Source organism: Rhinolophus ferrumequinum, chromosome 11 (assembly GCF_004115265.2).
Source record: "Rhinolophus ferrumequinum isolate MPI-CBG mRhiFer1 chromosome 11, mRhiFer1_v1.p, whole genome shotgun sequence".
Classification (NCBI taxonomy): domain Eukaryota; kingdom Metazoa; phylum Chordata; class Mammalia; order Chiroptera; family Rhinolophidae; genus Rhinolophus; species Rhinolophus ferrumequinum.
The window spans coordinates 13,709,152-13,725,379 of record NC_046294.1 but is presented as its reverse complement, the minus strand read 5'-3'; the positions used below and the strand labels follow the sequence as shown (position 1 = coordinate 13,725,379).

The 16,228-nt window shown below is 39.1% G+C and overlaps 1 protein-coding gene across 15 annotated transcripts in view; it reads right to left on the bottom strand.

Annotated features, from left to right (window-relative positions):
- The window catches only part of CELF1 (CUGBP Elav-like family member 1), a 66,717-nt gene extending 50,489 nt beyond the window's left edge, over positions 1–16,228 (bottom strand). For 7 of the 15 annotated variants that reach the window (XM_033120225.1, XM_033120234.1, XM_033120224.1 and 4 more), the window contains exon 1: positions 16,066–16,217. The gene's annotated coding sequence lies outside the window, so the exon portion shown is untranslated. Of the gene's footprint in view, positions 1–15,727; positions 15,934–16,065 lie in introns of those variants that run through there. The other 8 variants (XM_033120231.1, XM_033120238.1, XM_033120242.1 and 5 more) reach the window with 6 other exon arrangements.

The window sequence follows — 16,228 nt, the reverse complement described above, 5'->3', positions numbered from 1 at the left end:
CTGGACCAGATCAAGTATTTCATGGATCCCAAAAACTCCCTCATATTATGTGCAAGATTTTACATTTATATGTAAATTATATTTATGTACTTATTTATTTATATTTATAGGGAAGTGGGTCCATAGCTTTTTACTACATTTTCAAAGGGGGTCCATGATCCAACATAGGTTTAAGAACCCAAGACTAAACAATATACAGTCTGTTCCTGTCTAACATCCTGTTATCTCCTCTTACACTTCTAGTCCAAAAAGAAGGGAATCTTCATGACGAAACCCAACCAAGAATAAACAAGTTACCCTGGCCAAGAAATTATTCAAAATAATGTATTCCAATTCAAATTGAACCTGAATTGTTTTTAGATAACAGACTAACTTTTCAATGCTTTAAAAAAAAAAACAACTTTCAAGCAAATTTTTCCACTACAGCTCATCTCAGGGGGCTTACATGGGAGAAGATTCCTTAGGTGTGCTTAGGGATACCCCACTAGATAGTTCCTTTCTTACCAGGTGCACTTTTTAAGAAAGGAAAAGCTTTCAGTTTCCTACTTCTAATCTTATCCTGTAGCAAAGAGTAACAGGAGAAAGGTACAGAGGGAAAAAACTAGAGCATGAAAGATTGGAATGAAGGAGACTGATAAAAGACAAAGACGTTACCCATCCTGTAAGCAAGAGGAAATATATGAGAATGGCCACTGCCTAAAATCTCAATTTGTAAAAAGCATATTAGATAAAAGAAAAAACGAGCTTTTCTCTAAGACAATAAAAGAAAAAAACAAGTCTGTTACTGAACCATTTAAGCCTAAAATTTTTAAGTTCTCATGGCAACCTAAGTCATCACACTGCACATACTGTATATAAAGCACATATTTACAGGCTTAACTAGTAAACTCAAAATGTGACATATGTGCAGTGTGGGCGACAACATTATTCTGGGAACTTTAACTTTAAAAATCTTCCAACTTTTATTTGCAGCCCCAAAGATGATATAATAGAGTCAACTATGCAGAAGGTGCAAGCTCAAGGAAGAAGAGATGCAAAGAACATAAATATAGAAGCAAAGAGATGAAAGACAAGAAAATTCAGGCTATCAGAAAGTTTTTGAACATGGCTCTCCCCCCCTGTGAATCAACCTGTAAACGAGGCTTAAAACACAAGACTGCCAGTGAGGACATGTATCAAGACAGCATTTGCAACACTCTTGAATGTGGGCCCAGTCCAAAAAGGGCATGGTCACAGATCGGACCATTTTAGTAAATGTGGCACTGACTGCAAGGCAACCCCGGACAGGGTTGGTGTTTTCTTTGTCTTTTTTCTAGGAACTCACGGAACATGGGCTGTTTAGAATCAAGAAGCAATTACAGAGCTAAAAGAATGGCTGTGGGTCATGGGAGTTCCGAGAGGGGGACCTGATTTTAAGAAAAGGGAAAATATTAAAAAGAAGTTGGCAGTCTTAACGTCACATCATGTCTCACTAGGGAACCAAATAAAGATGTAACATCCAGTTTTCTCATCTACTAAATAACCCATGGGGGGATACCTCCACCTGTCTGCTCATAGGAACTCCATTATGATCCACGCATTTCTTTTAAAAGACTTGAAGATGCTATGCTATGAATGCTACCTACCTTAAAACCACATTCCATCCACTTCTGTTAGGGTTAAATTACTCCTACTTGCCAGGAAGAACACAGGTAAACAGTTTAGGTAGGGTACACAAAGAGTGTCTCACTAAGGTGGGTAATTGGCGTGCCTATCTTCCTAAAGCTCTGTTAAGAACTTCTAGAATAAGATACTGAATTTACATTAATAGTTAAAAATTATACTGCCACATGAAAGAGAATGGTTACAAAAATTAGTTATTTCATTACTGTTATGAGACCGGGCCTCAATAAGCAAGAAAAGAACAGGAAAACAGCACAGCATTTGGAGTGTGGACTGGTAGCCAGTCCTGTCCTACCACTTAATAGCTGGATGCCCCAAATAAGTGACTATCTTCAGTGAGGTTCCTACCCCAAGTTTCCTTGACGACAAAATTGTAAGGATGCAACCACATCTCTCGCCCACCCTCTTACTGCAGGTCTGTCTCTGTCTGTCTCTCCCCCACCCCGCACCAATGTGAAGTCTAACAGCTAGTTTCTTTCGTTACACTACAACCTGGCATATTATCTTATCAAGGAAAACTTTGTATAATGAACTTTTATGCAAAAATTCACTGGTCAATTATGAATCAGAATAGCAACTAAATAATAAATGTTTTAGAGTAAATGACTGAAAAGGGCACTGGGATGAAGCTAGGATAAGAGATTTCTTTCAGAGCCAGGCCACACCTGCTAATGACTAAAACATCTGATTACCTTAATTATTTACCTTGGCCGCACAACAAGAAGTGCTGGGGGTCATGAAATTCCAGAATATTAAAAACTTGGCCACATTTTCATTATAGCATTCTCTACTGTGTTGAAGTCAAGACAACAAGACTGCCAACAGCATTTTCACTTTAATTTTCTGGTAAGAGAAAGAGAAAAATTAATATTGGAGCCAAATTCTCCATTTCTAGGTACGGCAAATTCTTCCAGAAAAAAAGTATCTGTGATTTTAAGAAACTGAAAACATTTCTGTATAACTTATTAGAAAATATTTATTTGTGCTTTGTTTAAAAGATAAAAAAAAAAAACACCTCAAGCTAATAATCTTAAATGGTTACCTATTACTACCTTTCAAGCAGTTCTAAGAGGAAAAGTAAAATAAAAGCTGAAGCACTTACTGACAAGGGCATTACACGACTAGCATGCTGAGCAACATGACATCCAAAAAACGGACCTAACAAAATCCCTTTTTTGGTGTATGTAATTAATAATTACCAAAATAATGTTGGTTTTAAACACCAAACTCACTTCTGTGTAAATGAACCTAGTCTAAACAATGACAAAAGCATTCACAAATGCACCAGAAAAAAAAAAAAATAACTTGCCTATTTGGCTTTTGTCTGTGCCTTTAAAATGTTCTCAGGACTCTTTTGATACTCTCTAGCTCACGATCACCTCATCTTATTAAGCATATTATAAAGCACTTTAAGCTGAACATAGCATTTATCATCACTTCCCTCCCACCTGTTAAAGAGCTAGCTTACTCCACATATGGCATTATCTTTTCAAAGTTCTAGGTTAGGTATGAACTAATTCTTTTAACAAATTAGCTGTCTTGTCGTGATTGACAAGCATGACTTAAGTGGAGATAAACAGGCTAATGAAAAACATTCGGGTCTGATTTTCAATTGCTGTTTTATAGGGGAAGAAAAACAAAGTGTATAGCTTTAAAATAGGAAATCCAGGTAAAACTATCTTCTCTTTTAATTTAGGCAGTGGGTTTTTGCTAACTAGACAGGTAACCTCTACGGCCTGTCCAGAATGGTGTAGAAGGATTTCTTCCCTGGGTAGAAAGTTTCGCTGCATCATCTCTAAGGTCCTTTCCAGCCCTCAGAAACTGAGATTTCATTTATGAAAAGTAGAGGCATGGTAAACAACGCAGGGATGAAAGCAACAGAACAGTATGCTGGAAAATTAGAAGGCCTGGACTGGAATCCTGCTTCTGCTTCTATACGAACCTAAGCAAGGCGTTTCACTTCCTTCATTTGCAAAGTGAAAGGATCAGAAAAGAAAAATCTCTGAAGAGCCTAACATTCTAAGCCTATGGCTCCCTAGGCCTGCCATAGCCACCCACCACCTTCCCACTACCACACCTTACACAATTAGGCAGCTTTTTAAAGCATCTAATTAATGGAACACAGAAGAAATTAAAACCTTTAACTTTCTATTTCTGGCCCGTTGCAAATGTGCAACAGCATTTTATCAAGGCCTAGTTAGTTAATGCCACACAGTTCTTGATATACTGGCTTTTCTTTGAACCCCAGTGACAGTTACACAGTGACAAGTTGTAAGCAAGGAGTTTGTTATCATGGGGACCCACTAGGATTCCTGGGGGTGGATCCAGCAGGCCTTTCCCCCCGCCCTTTTTGGTCAAAGAATTTTTTTTTTTAAGTTCTGGGTCTGGCGATTCAAAAAGCCTGATCTGATTTTTCTTCAGCAAGCTGCCTTCAAGAAATATTACCATGTAGTATACAGTTCTGAAAAAATATTACTCTGTTTTAGTGCCTCTCTCTTGCAAAAGAAGTTAAATATATTCCAATCTTTTCCCTCCCTATTCATAAACACAATTAAATATAAACTCAATGAAATTTCAGTGACCTATGTATGCTGCCATTTCTTTCCAGATCACCATATTGCATAATTTTTTTTATTTAGTAGTTTTCCTATCAAGACTGCAGTCTTCCAAAGCAAGTCTACTCGAGAAATTTCAGTTTCCCAACACATATTAGAAATATATCAGACACACAAAATATAATAAAACTGATGATAAAATAAATCAACCTGATTAAACGAGAGCAGAGAAGTGTAAGTTTAAATTCCACGTCTGCTCCAAAGTTGCTGTGTGTGAACAAAGGGGATATAACTCAGGGAGATGAACTGCCACTCCCAGCTAAATGTGGGCTGCCGCTCAGCTCCCCCGAGATACCTTCTGTTAGAAGATACCTTAGAAAACAGATCATTTACAAGTCTGATCTGTGGATCTGGATTGTTTAGAGAAGTGGGGCAGTCAAAATTCAAAAGAAAACATTTTTCTAAGTTGTACACTTCTTGGAGCAGAGTGAAGTTCTTTCTCTAGGTCTTAGCCCAGAGCAAAGTTACACCAAAAAAATGAACATTAATAAATTAAAAACAGTACTTGATTTCACAGTAATGATCTAGAATTTCAGCTATCCTAGGCCTGATCCACAGTAACTTGAGAGCTAGAAAATAGTACCTGGAGCAAAGCTCAAGAAGTGATTCTGTGCTCATAAAAGTTTTTCCTTGATCTCAAACTATTAATTATGGAAAATTTGAAATATAAATGCCACTAAGATAAAATATGTTGGAAAGCAAATTCATAACCATATTATAAAAGTAAAACAGAAATAGCAAATTCACAGGCCTAAAGAAAAAAAAGATCTAAGGAGATAGGGCATACCATCAGTTAAAGGTAAGCAACAGGTATCAAGACATTCCACAGAAATATTGTATTTGGTTTTGATATATTTACCCACGTAACCTTTCCTGTAGCAGGTCCAAAAGGGTTATTTTTTAAATAGTTTCCCAATCCCATTGCCACAATCTATAACCCAAATTAGTTCAATAAAGAATTTTGCAAGCTTTTTTTATTGTACTTGTAAATGTATCCAAAGGCTATTAAACAGAAACAGCATATGATAAAAATCAATAAATATATAATAGACATGGTGTCTTTACGTGATTATTCCCCATAAACTTGAAAGGGGAAGTGCAAAGGACAAGCCCAGAGGACAGTTTTGCCACATTAGTTTAATATCAGAGCATCTAAAGACAAAAAGGAGAGACTCAGGCCATGGGACACGAGAGGAGGCAAACTCCTGGGTGCTTTATTCATTTTCACTACGGGTTTACAATTCCCTTGATTTTATTTTTAAATGCATGTCTTGGCCCAGAAAAGCAAAAAAGCATAGACTGCCAGGAGTATCAAATTCTCCTTTTCTTATTCTCTGGAGCTACAGAAAACAGAGCCAGGATAAGGGTTGTCTAGGAGCCTTCTGAGTGCGTCCAAGCAATATACTAATATAATATGAGGTTTCAAGATCACAGAGCTACATACACAAAGGCTTTCATAGTACAAATCTTAGCCAACTTAATGTCTTTCAATGGAAAGCTGCTTACTTTATCCAGCCCCCATCAAACTCCTTGGAGCTTTAAAGTACTTTGATTATCTTCAAAAGGCAACGATTTGAACGAACAATAAATTCATAGAATTTCAATTTTAAACATTTTCTTCCTAATCCTAATCCTTAGTACTGAACTGTTTCAAAACATAAAACTAAAGTGCCATTAGACCAGACATGAGCTATTTGACAAATATTTATTGAGTATCTACTTTGTGCAAGGCCCCGATACGAATAATCACAATGGACTGTACAAGTCGTACGCACAGCAATTTGGTTCAATACTCTGCGCACACTCCACGAAGGCACGACACTGTGTAGGTATATATCCACAGCAACTTGGCCTCCCATGTCAAATAATGTCTTGCAGCTTTTTCTACCCTGCAAACCCATTCCTTCCTCCCTGGCTGTGTACAAATCCACATTTCAAAGCTGGCTCTTGTCTCTTTTTAATGCCTGCTCATTAATATTACAGGGAAATTTTACATTTCTCTGGAATGAAGTCTTTCAACTTAGAAACCAAATGATCACAAGATGAAAAAATACCAAATTAGAAGCATTAAACTGTCTTTCTCTGAGCTTCCCTCTCTCCCTCATTAACATTTTTCAAAGAGAAAAACTCCACTGTGATGCTCCTATTACAGATCATTCATGAAGTTACAAACTGGGCAGAAACCAGACAGACTCCATCAACTGGGCACACAGCCACTCACCATTACCCTTTGTTTAAAGTCTCAACTGCCGCTCAACTCACATTATTGTGTTCCACTCAAGTCCATCAACCCTTTTTTTTTTTTAAGAGGAAACAATCAGGAAACTAAATGTGTTACTTAACTAGAAAAGAAGAAAGGACTTAATCCATATGCCTCACAAAAAAATTCTTTAAAAGTGATGGCTTACTTTAAGTTTTCTATCTGAAACAGTATTTTATTATCTGCCTTATATGCCTAAAGAACTGGTTAAAATAAGGTGATGGAAGGAGAACTGATTCTGATGGTGAATACACAATGTGATACATAGATGATGTATTACAGAATTGTACACTTGAAACCTATGTAACTTTACTAACCATTGTCACCCTCAATAAACTTTAACTTAAAAAAAAAAAAGAACTGGTTATAAACAAATAATCATTAAAACTTGTAAAAACTAAACAAAACTTCAATCTTGATCTGACAAAGCACCAAAGAGAAGTCCTCTATACACCAAAAGCAACAACACAGGTGTATATCTACACTACAGACTGAAGAGCCAAGCAGCCTAAGCCTGGGTTTGGGGAGACTGTTGGGAGGGAAAGGGGAAATCTTCCAAAGAGCCATGATCCTAGGCCTGACTACTCTAAAATTCAAATGAATTTAAAGAATGTTAGGCAGAACTCTGTACTAAGCGTCTTATGCAAAGCTCCCAGTTGTAATTAAGAGAAACCTCCTTCAAATTAACAAGCAAAAAAATGGAACTGAAAGGATACTGGAGTATCTCAAGGAACCCAAATATGGAAAGTACAACACGCCACAGCTGGAAAGCCTTTATGTACTATTCTGCATGTGGACGGCTGCCTCTCTTTCCAAAGTTGCATTTCTCATCTATACATCTTTCTGGATAAATCTACTTAATTCTCCTTCCCTGCAGACAGGCCTTCACTGCTTCCACATGTATGAACCTGAACATGGCTGCGCCCCAGCCTCTGAGTCTGTATGTTACAAATTCTCTAAATTCAGGCGATCTGACCTGAATCTCAATTCCAATCTCAAATTCCTAGGAGAAACTGATTTACCCTGCTTGGCTTAGGGGTCCACCCTGGTCCAATAAACTATTAAAAGAAGGGTTAGATCAGAGTATGATTGGGGTATACTAATTATACTGGTATCTTTAGAGTCAGGCTCACAGTCTCCCTCCTCAAAAGATATGTAATACATTAAGCAATAAAGCAGTCTCCATCCTCAAAAAGCTTAAAATCTTGCTCAAATGAAAAATATAACATTAACTGGGGTGGCCGGTTAGCTCAGTTGGTTAGAGCGTGGTGCTGGTAGCACCGAGGTTGCCGGTTCAATACCCGCATGGACAACTGTGAGCTGTGCCCTCCTTAAAAAAACAAACAAACAAACAAACAAACAACACACACACACACACCGTGTTTCCCCAAAAATAAGACCTAGCCAGATCATCAGCTCTAATGTGTCTTTTGGAGCAAAAATTATTACAAGACCCGGTATTATATTATATTGTATTATATTATATCCGGTCTTATATTAAAATAAGACCAGTTATTACATTAATTTTTGCTCCAAAAGATGCATTAGAGCTGATGGTCCGGCTAGGTCTTATTTTGGGGAAAACACTATATACACACACACACACACACACTAAATATTAAATAATATCCTATGATACAGTATTGGAATGGATGGACAAGAAAAGCTTCATGAGAAAGGTTAGCTGTGCACTAACTGACAAATGGAAATTGAATCATGAGCAAGGAAGCACTGAAGAACTCAACATGCAATGCCTGCTCCTGTTGCTCTAGCCATCTAAGAAATATGAACCTAAGGAATAATCTTTTAGCACAAAAACAGCCTCTAGTGAAATATCCTGTTGAAAGCCTTCAGTAGGCTTAAAACGACTATATAACCATAAAGCAGTCCTGCTTCAATGTGCGGTAATACCCAGCTAACTGATGAATGTCAGTTATCCATTTTCAAGTTGCCTGTCGCCACCACCCTGACTTCCTCTCACTCCCTGGACTCCCTAAGACTCTTTCTTGCTCAGACAGCACTGCGAATCAAGCAGGCAGCCAGGAGGACAGACGACACAGGTGTTTCTCTCGGGGAATACCCCACCCAACCTAGTATGGTAAGCTGGCAGCATCATGCAGACAGAATTCAGGCAGGAAAGAAACACTAGCCAAGCTCTGTGATGTTAGTGTGGAGGGAGGGGACCAGCAGAAAAGAGGACCGTTTCCCACACAAAAGCACGAAAAAGAATCTAGAATCTATATAGAAACTAGCAAAATCTTAACAGATGTCCAAATAATATTGGGTTAAAGACAGTCTATGCACAGTAGACTACTAGTTACCTCACATTATCACCAAAATGTCACACATCCCCACACTCTCTACAAGAGCTTGCTTCAATCTCACAGGAAACAAAAAGATAAAAGAACAATGAGAAAGTGGTGACAGTGTCTAATTGAGGGATTCTTTTTGCTGAAGGGTGGCAATGTTATGTAAATGAGAACTACTGGTCTTCTAAAATAAAAAGTGTAACACTATAAAACTAAATAGCTTTGGAACCAAAAACCTTCATTTTGTAGAATCCCCAAAATAAAGACATTTTCCAATTCAAAAACAAAGTTTCAACGGAGTTTCAATATGGGGATACTGATATTCAACTCCATGTTTTCAAAGCCGAACATAGCTGTAAAAAAAAGAGCTGGCAGCAGTCCATGGAGGTCAGAAAGTTAGCGAACAGTTCTTTCTAAAGTCACACTCCGTACCTATGAACACATCCCAAAGTGGCACATTAAAATCAATTACTTGAGATGCAGCCTCTAAACTCACTATTCCTCTTTATACCTGGGGCCAAATTTTCTAAGTAGAGGAAAAGAAAAAGCAAAGTGTTACAATCCAAAAGCTGTTCTGAAAATGAGTCCATTTCCTGTAAACTGGGGAAAAGGTCAGCTGATTGAGTGTCACATCAGAACTTGACAAAGATCTGAGAGTTAAAATGTTTTAAATCACTTAAGATCCTGAAATATCTTATATTCAGTCTCTTCCTCTTTCTCATCCCTTGAGAAAAAAGTCTAATTTTAATGTTTATGATTTTAATGTTTATAATGTTTAAAGTCTAATTCTAACTTTCCATGTTTATGAAATTCACGTTCTCTGTATAAAAATTTAAAAACAATAGTAAGTATGAAAAAGAAAAAAAGAAATTACCCATGTCCCAATGCTCAGAGAAATTTGGTATTTATCCGTCTAGCCTGTGAGATAAAGTTTTTAGGAGAATTAAAGAAAGACTACATTAAGTCAATATGGAGTTTATGATGGATATAAAGCAGTTTCGGAAAATTTTACACATCTGGAACTCAAAGAAGTTTAAAATAAACATATATGCTCATGGCCACCACAGCAGAACAGAAGTTAAAAAATAACTATAGAGCAATTCTGCTAATTCTTTAAAGAAACTCCTATTTTAAGGAGATTCTAACAGCCAATTCCATGACAAGGATAAAGTTACAATTACAAAGATCTCATCAAGAAAACTGTTTTCAGCAAATTACAAAGCTCAGATAAGGGTTCTTGATACAATATAGTTTACAAAGCAAATAGCTACAATTCTTTCCTCTACATTACAACTCTAAATATTAGAGTTCTCCCATCTTCCCTCCATGCCTAAAACTCGTTACCTACTTAGGAAGAGACCCAGGCGTCCCTATTACAAATCCAATAACATACTCATCTGTATTTTTCAGTTTTCTATCAACAGACTCTCAGGTGAAGTAGACAGTGACGAATAATCAGGAAACCACATTCCCCAAGGATTCCACAGGGAACAACGAGCTCAAAGGTTCTATGGGGAAGGATGTCTTATGTAGCAAAACATTTGGACATTAGGAAAACAATTTTATCCCTTAAACTACAACAAAGGAAAATGCAAAGCAAAATGTACCCAAAGGGAGAAATAAAAGGAAAACGGACTTAGTAGCTACAGCCTACGTGTGGCACTGCTGGGCATTTTAACTGTGTCATTTCACTTGGTTGAACTGCATCACTGACCCACGTGATAAGTAGTATGCCCATTTTTTACAGACGAAAAAAGGAAATAGCATTATCAACACTATACCAGGCACTGTTCAGTGCCCCGCATAAGTTATCTCAATTAATTGTCACCAGTCCAGGTTGGTATCTCTATGTTAAAGATGAGAAAACAGGCCCAGAAATGTTCAAGTCACACAGTGATGGTACCAATTTTTAAGTGCACTGGCTGGAGCTGTCATCCCTATCCGCCCCAGGGTCTGCTTATACACCCCATTCAAGTCACATCATTCTTTCAAACCACAGGTTTTCATTTTAAGGACACGAAAATCAAACAACTCTAAATTACAGGAAAGACTACTTTTCCAGGTTTTTTAATAAATTTCTTGTTTCTATTATACTTGCCTTTTGACCATTTTAGTGGCCCATAGCACACCTCTAGGAGTGTGAAGGTAAACACAGGATTCTATTATCATCAATCAACTTTGGAATGTGTTAGAAAGTTCTACTTGGGAAGACTACACTGAAAGTTAATTCTTGGCTCAAATTATATTTCTGAAAGACTTGAACTTCCATGATACATTCAATTTCTACTATTATCAAAAATAAAATAATCAAGAATCAAAGAATAGTTTTGAACAAAAGACTGGTTCATATATATCCTCCCTAACACTAAAATAACATTTCATGTGTTAAGTACTGTGAGGGTGTAATACCTCATGGGACAATAGGGTTGACTAAAGAAAACTTCCAGTTCATCCCAGGCCCCAAGGATTAATACTACACTCCCTTTATTACTGGAGAGGAGGAAAACGGAGTGGGAGGCAAGGTCCAAAAAGCAAAAAGAGGAGAAGTAGATAATCAGGCAGATCAAAATCAGTTATGAACCTCTAAAAAATAAGTAGAAGCTCATCTTAATAAAGCCTTTCATGCATAAGAATACTCCAAACTACTTGGTTCCTACTGAAACAAAGTGAGAGACCTATGACTACCTTCAACATGCTTTTCCCCTGAAAGTATTAATCAAACTAGGCCATTAAATGTCAGGTTTTTAAACTTATCTGTACACAATATGGAATACCTGAACCTTAAAAACTCTGTGCTAAGTGAAATAAGCCAGACACAAAAGGACAAATGTTATACGATTCCAGTTACATGAAATACCTAGAACAGGCAAATTCATACAAAAAGTAGACCAGCGGGTTACTAGGGGTTAGGAGGAAGGGAGAATGGGGAGTTAGTGCTTAATGGTTAAACGTTTCTGCTTGGGGGGGGAGAAAATATTTTGGGAAAAGATGGTGGTGATTGTACAACACTGTGAATGTACTTAATGCCACTGAATTGTACCCTTAAAAATGGTTAAAATGACCTATAAACATAAAAATATAAATCTCCTACAAGAAAATGTAGGGAAAAAGCTTCATGGTTTTGGACTCAGCAATGATTTCTTGGATACAGGACCAAAAGCACAGGCAACAAAACAAAAAACAAATGAAACTACATTAAACTTTAAAACAATTAAATTTTTAAAGGCTATAATCAACAAAGTGAAAAGTCAATGTATGGAATGGGAGAAAGTATTTGCAAATCATTTATTTGATAAGGGGTTAATATTCACAATGCATAAAAAAACTGAAACAACAAAAAATCAAATAATGTATTAAAAAATGGGCAAAGGACTTGAACAGACATTTCTACCATGATGATATTGGCCAACAAGCATATGAAAAGATGTTCATCAGTAATCAGAGAAATGCAAATCAAAACCACAAATGAGGTATCACCTCACATCCATTAAAATGACTACTATTTCTTTAAAAAATAAAAAAAAAACACAGAAAACAAATGTTGGTGAGAATATGGAAATATTGGTGCCCTTACGTTGTTGGTGGGATTTAAATATTGTGCAGCTACTATGGAAAACAGTATGGAGGTTCCTCAAAAAATAAATAAATAAATATAGGGGCGGCCGGATGGCTCAGTTGGTTAGAGAGCGAGCTCCTAACAACAAGCTTGCCGGTTCGATTCACATATGGGATGGCGGGCTGTGCCCCGTGCAACTGTGACTGGACTTGGAGCTGAGCTGCGCCCTCCACAACTACATTGAAGGACAACAACTTGGAGCTGATGGGCCCTGGAGGAACACACCGTTCCCCAATTTAAAAAAATTTTTTTTAAATAAATAAATACCAAAAGATCCAGCAATCTCATCTCTGGGCATTTATCCAAAAGAATTGAAAGCAGTACTCAAAGAGATATTTGGATGCCCATGTTCATAGCAGCACTAATTACAATGGCCAAAAGGTGAAAACAACTCAGGTCACCAACAGATGAATGAACAAAATATAGTATCTATATAAAATAGAATTGTTATTTAGCCATTAAAAGGAAATCCTGTCACATGCTACAAAGTGGATGAATCTTAACATTACACTAAGTGAAATAAGCTAGTCACAAAAAGACAAATATTATATATCTGACCACTTACATGAGGTATCTAAAAGTAGTCAAATTCTTAGAAATACAAAGTAGAATTGTGATTACCAAATGCTGGGCGGAGGGAGCAAAGAGGAGTTGTGCAATGGGTATAAACTTTCAGATTTGCAAGATGAAAATTCTATAGATCTGTTTCCCAACAACATTAATGTATTTAATGCCACAAAACCATATATTCAAAACTAGTTAAGATGACAAATTTTTTGTTACGTGTTTTACCACATCAAAAATGCGAATATAAAACATGGTTAAAATGGCAAATTTTGTATATATATTTCACACAATTTTTAAAAATTAATAATGTAATATATCAAAACCCACTAAATTGCGTGTTATGTTAATTATATCTCAATAAAGCTACAGGAACAACAACAAATAAGGCAGAAGAAACAGCAATTTGTTGGGAGTATCCTAGAGCAGAAAGGAGTCTAATGCTCCTACTTCCTCCAACTTCACCCTGGCCTCCAGGTGACAGCTCTTCTCTTTCCCTTTCCAAGGCCCACCACCACTTCTAACCTCCCACTTCCTTATTAGGTCCAGCCTCACAGTAAAATTAAGCTCAAGAAGCTACAGTGGCAGTCACAGGAAGGGGCACCGAATTCAGGACTCACTCTACATTTAGGAGCAGAGCCTGAATATTTTAAAAAAAACAAACAAACCCACCATACAGTAGACATACAATCACTGTTAGGTCTCTGCCCTTCCTCTCCTCCTCTTCCAGTCCAGCATGTTTAAAAGAGCAACTTCTCTGCTCCTGTACTGGGATATCCACTGGCCTACCTCACACGTGCTGGAGCTGTTAATACAGAGCATCATTTAAAGTGTGGTCGTTAAACCATGCCTATGACCTATTATTAAATCTTAAAAACATGTCACAAAACCATTACTAGGGGGTTCTCTTTTGGTAAAATCAATATTTCTATAACATATAAAAAGGATAAGATAAAGACTAAATATTAATAATATTAATAATCACCTGACTGGTGGGAGTAAGGGTGAGTTTCTTCCTTTTGGGTTTATCTATTTTTATAATAAATCTATAACTTAATAAGAAAAATAAATACAAGTCTTTATAAAAAATAAACAAATCATCAGGCTCAATCAAAATTTCCCTGTCTGCCTCTCATACCACAGGCACTTTCACGTGCTATGGCACTAAAGTTAAATTAGCAGCATGTGAGGTAGACACTATTTCCTCCATTTTGCAGATGAGCAGAAACTGAGGCTCAGAACAGTGAGTTGGTCACAATTATACAGCTAACAACTGACAGAGCAAGGATTACAATCCAGGCCTCCTAACTCCAAGCTCAGGAACCTTTCCAGTCCATCACATCTTAAAGGGCAATTTGCTCGTGGTATTGTTTTTAAAAAAATCTGTGATGAGACTGTTTTAAGAACACTTGCTATGTAACCTTGGGCAGAAGTCACTTAACCTCTGGAGGCCTCAATTTCCTCATCTGAAAAGGGACGGGGTTGGAAAAAACATTCTTTCTCTAACAGCCCCACATGCTAATGGATTTTAAGTCCAGACACTATCTAGGTGATAGCATCTAGGAAAAGAAAACCCTATGAGGAAGAATGAATGGATGGAGAAAAGTTGTGGCCTATGCTCTGGGACACGAATTATTCTTAATGGAAACAGGTGTCAAGAGGAAGGAACCACTGGGGGAACCATAAACTTCCTGGTTAAAGCAACAGCTGAAAGCTCCAGATTCAATCTTGGCTAACTCATGATCAGAACTACGTAGTATAAAGCTAGAAGAATATTAAAACTGGCACGAGGGAGTGTGGGGAAACTGTAGCAATAGTTTATGCATGCTACGGTAACTCCATGCTTTTCCAAGTGGACTTATCCCGTGTTCAAACAGAAAGAGCCCTGGACGATTCTAAGTGGAGACACCTCCTTCCTCACCAAGAATTCCAGGAGACTGAAACTTGCATAGCACTCCAGATGCTACACTTGAAGAGAGCCAACCCAACACTTGTTGGAAAGGTGAAAGGATGCAAGAAAAGCCTCTCCAACCCACAGAGACTCACAGACAGTAAAAAGCCTTTAAAAGGTGAAGTTCCTGTAAGGAATTCACGGGGTATCTGTAACCTCTTACACTGCAGACATTACAACACTCCACGCTATTTAAAACTGTTATACAGCCTTGTTACTCGAGGGTAATAAAAGTACAGCATTGACTCCGCTGGCAAAAATGCTTCCATTTTGCTGAAAAGTCTCCGAACAAAATCTCGCCACCTTCTTCTCAACTATAAGGACGAGCCTAATCCAACAAGAAGCTCCTTAAAGCTTGAGCAACAGTCTTCAAGAATTAAAACATCCTGCCCCGAGGACAACAACCAAGACAGCAATGGCTTTAAATTCAAAACCGGGTGCCTAGCAGAAAGCATTTCACTGCGCTCCGCGCTCCCGGGTGCGAGATCCCAGCCCTGCTTCTAGTAGGCCATGACTGGGTGAACACCTGATGTGGGGGGAGGGCGAGCCAAGGCCCTTGCGGATCTGGGCCGAGGAAAAGGGGCTCGGAAGGCTCCTGAGGAGAAGCGCTGCCCTCCAGAGGCGGGGGGTCCTGGGGCCCCCCAGCAGTGAGCTCCAAGAACACGTGGGGCGACAGGAGCAGGGAAGGGGTGTCTCGGGCAAGCAGCCTGGGTCTGGCAAGGCGGCCGGAAAAAGAGAGGACGGACCTACCCCTGGGCAGAGAACGAAGGCTTCTGGGCCCGGAGGTGAACGCAAAGGGCGCAGAGAGAGGGAGCGAGGCCACGAGGAGGGCGGGTCTCCCTGGCCGCGGGGGCACGCGCCGGGCAAGAGCTGCGGGACCCGGGGAGCTGAGGACCCCGACACGCTGAAGGAGACAGCTGACCTGCCTCCAGGGCGCGGGGAACGAAGAGCGGCCGCGCCCGGACGGCCCTGTGCCCCACGGCCGCCCGGACCGGACCCGCCCCGCGGCGCCTCCCTCCTGCCTCCTTTCCCTCCCTCGCTCCCTCCCTCCCACCCGTGGCCCGTTATCCCGCGGCCGCCGCACTCACCAGCGGCTGCACCTGAGCCCGCCGCTACCTCAGCTGCTGCCTGCGCCTCCGCAGCCGCCGCCGCCTCGCTGCTGAGGCCGAGTCCCGGGGGAGCCTCCGCGTCCCGCCGCCGCTGTCGCTGCCGCCAGAACAGAACACCCCAAAATGGCGGCACTTCCGGCAC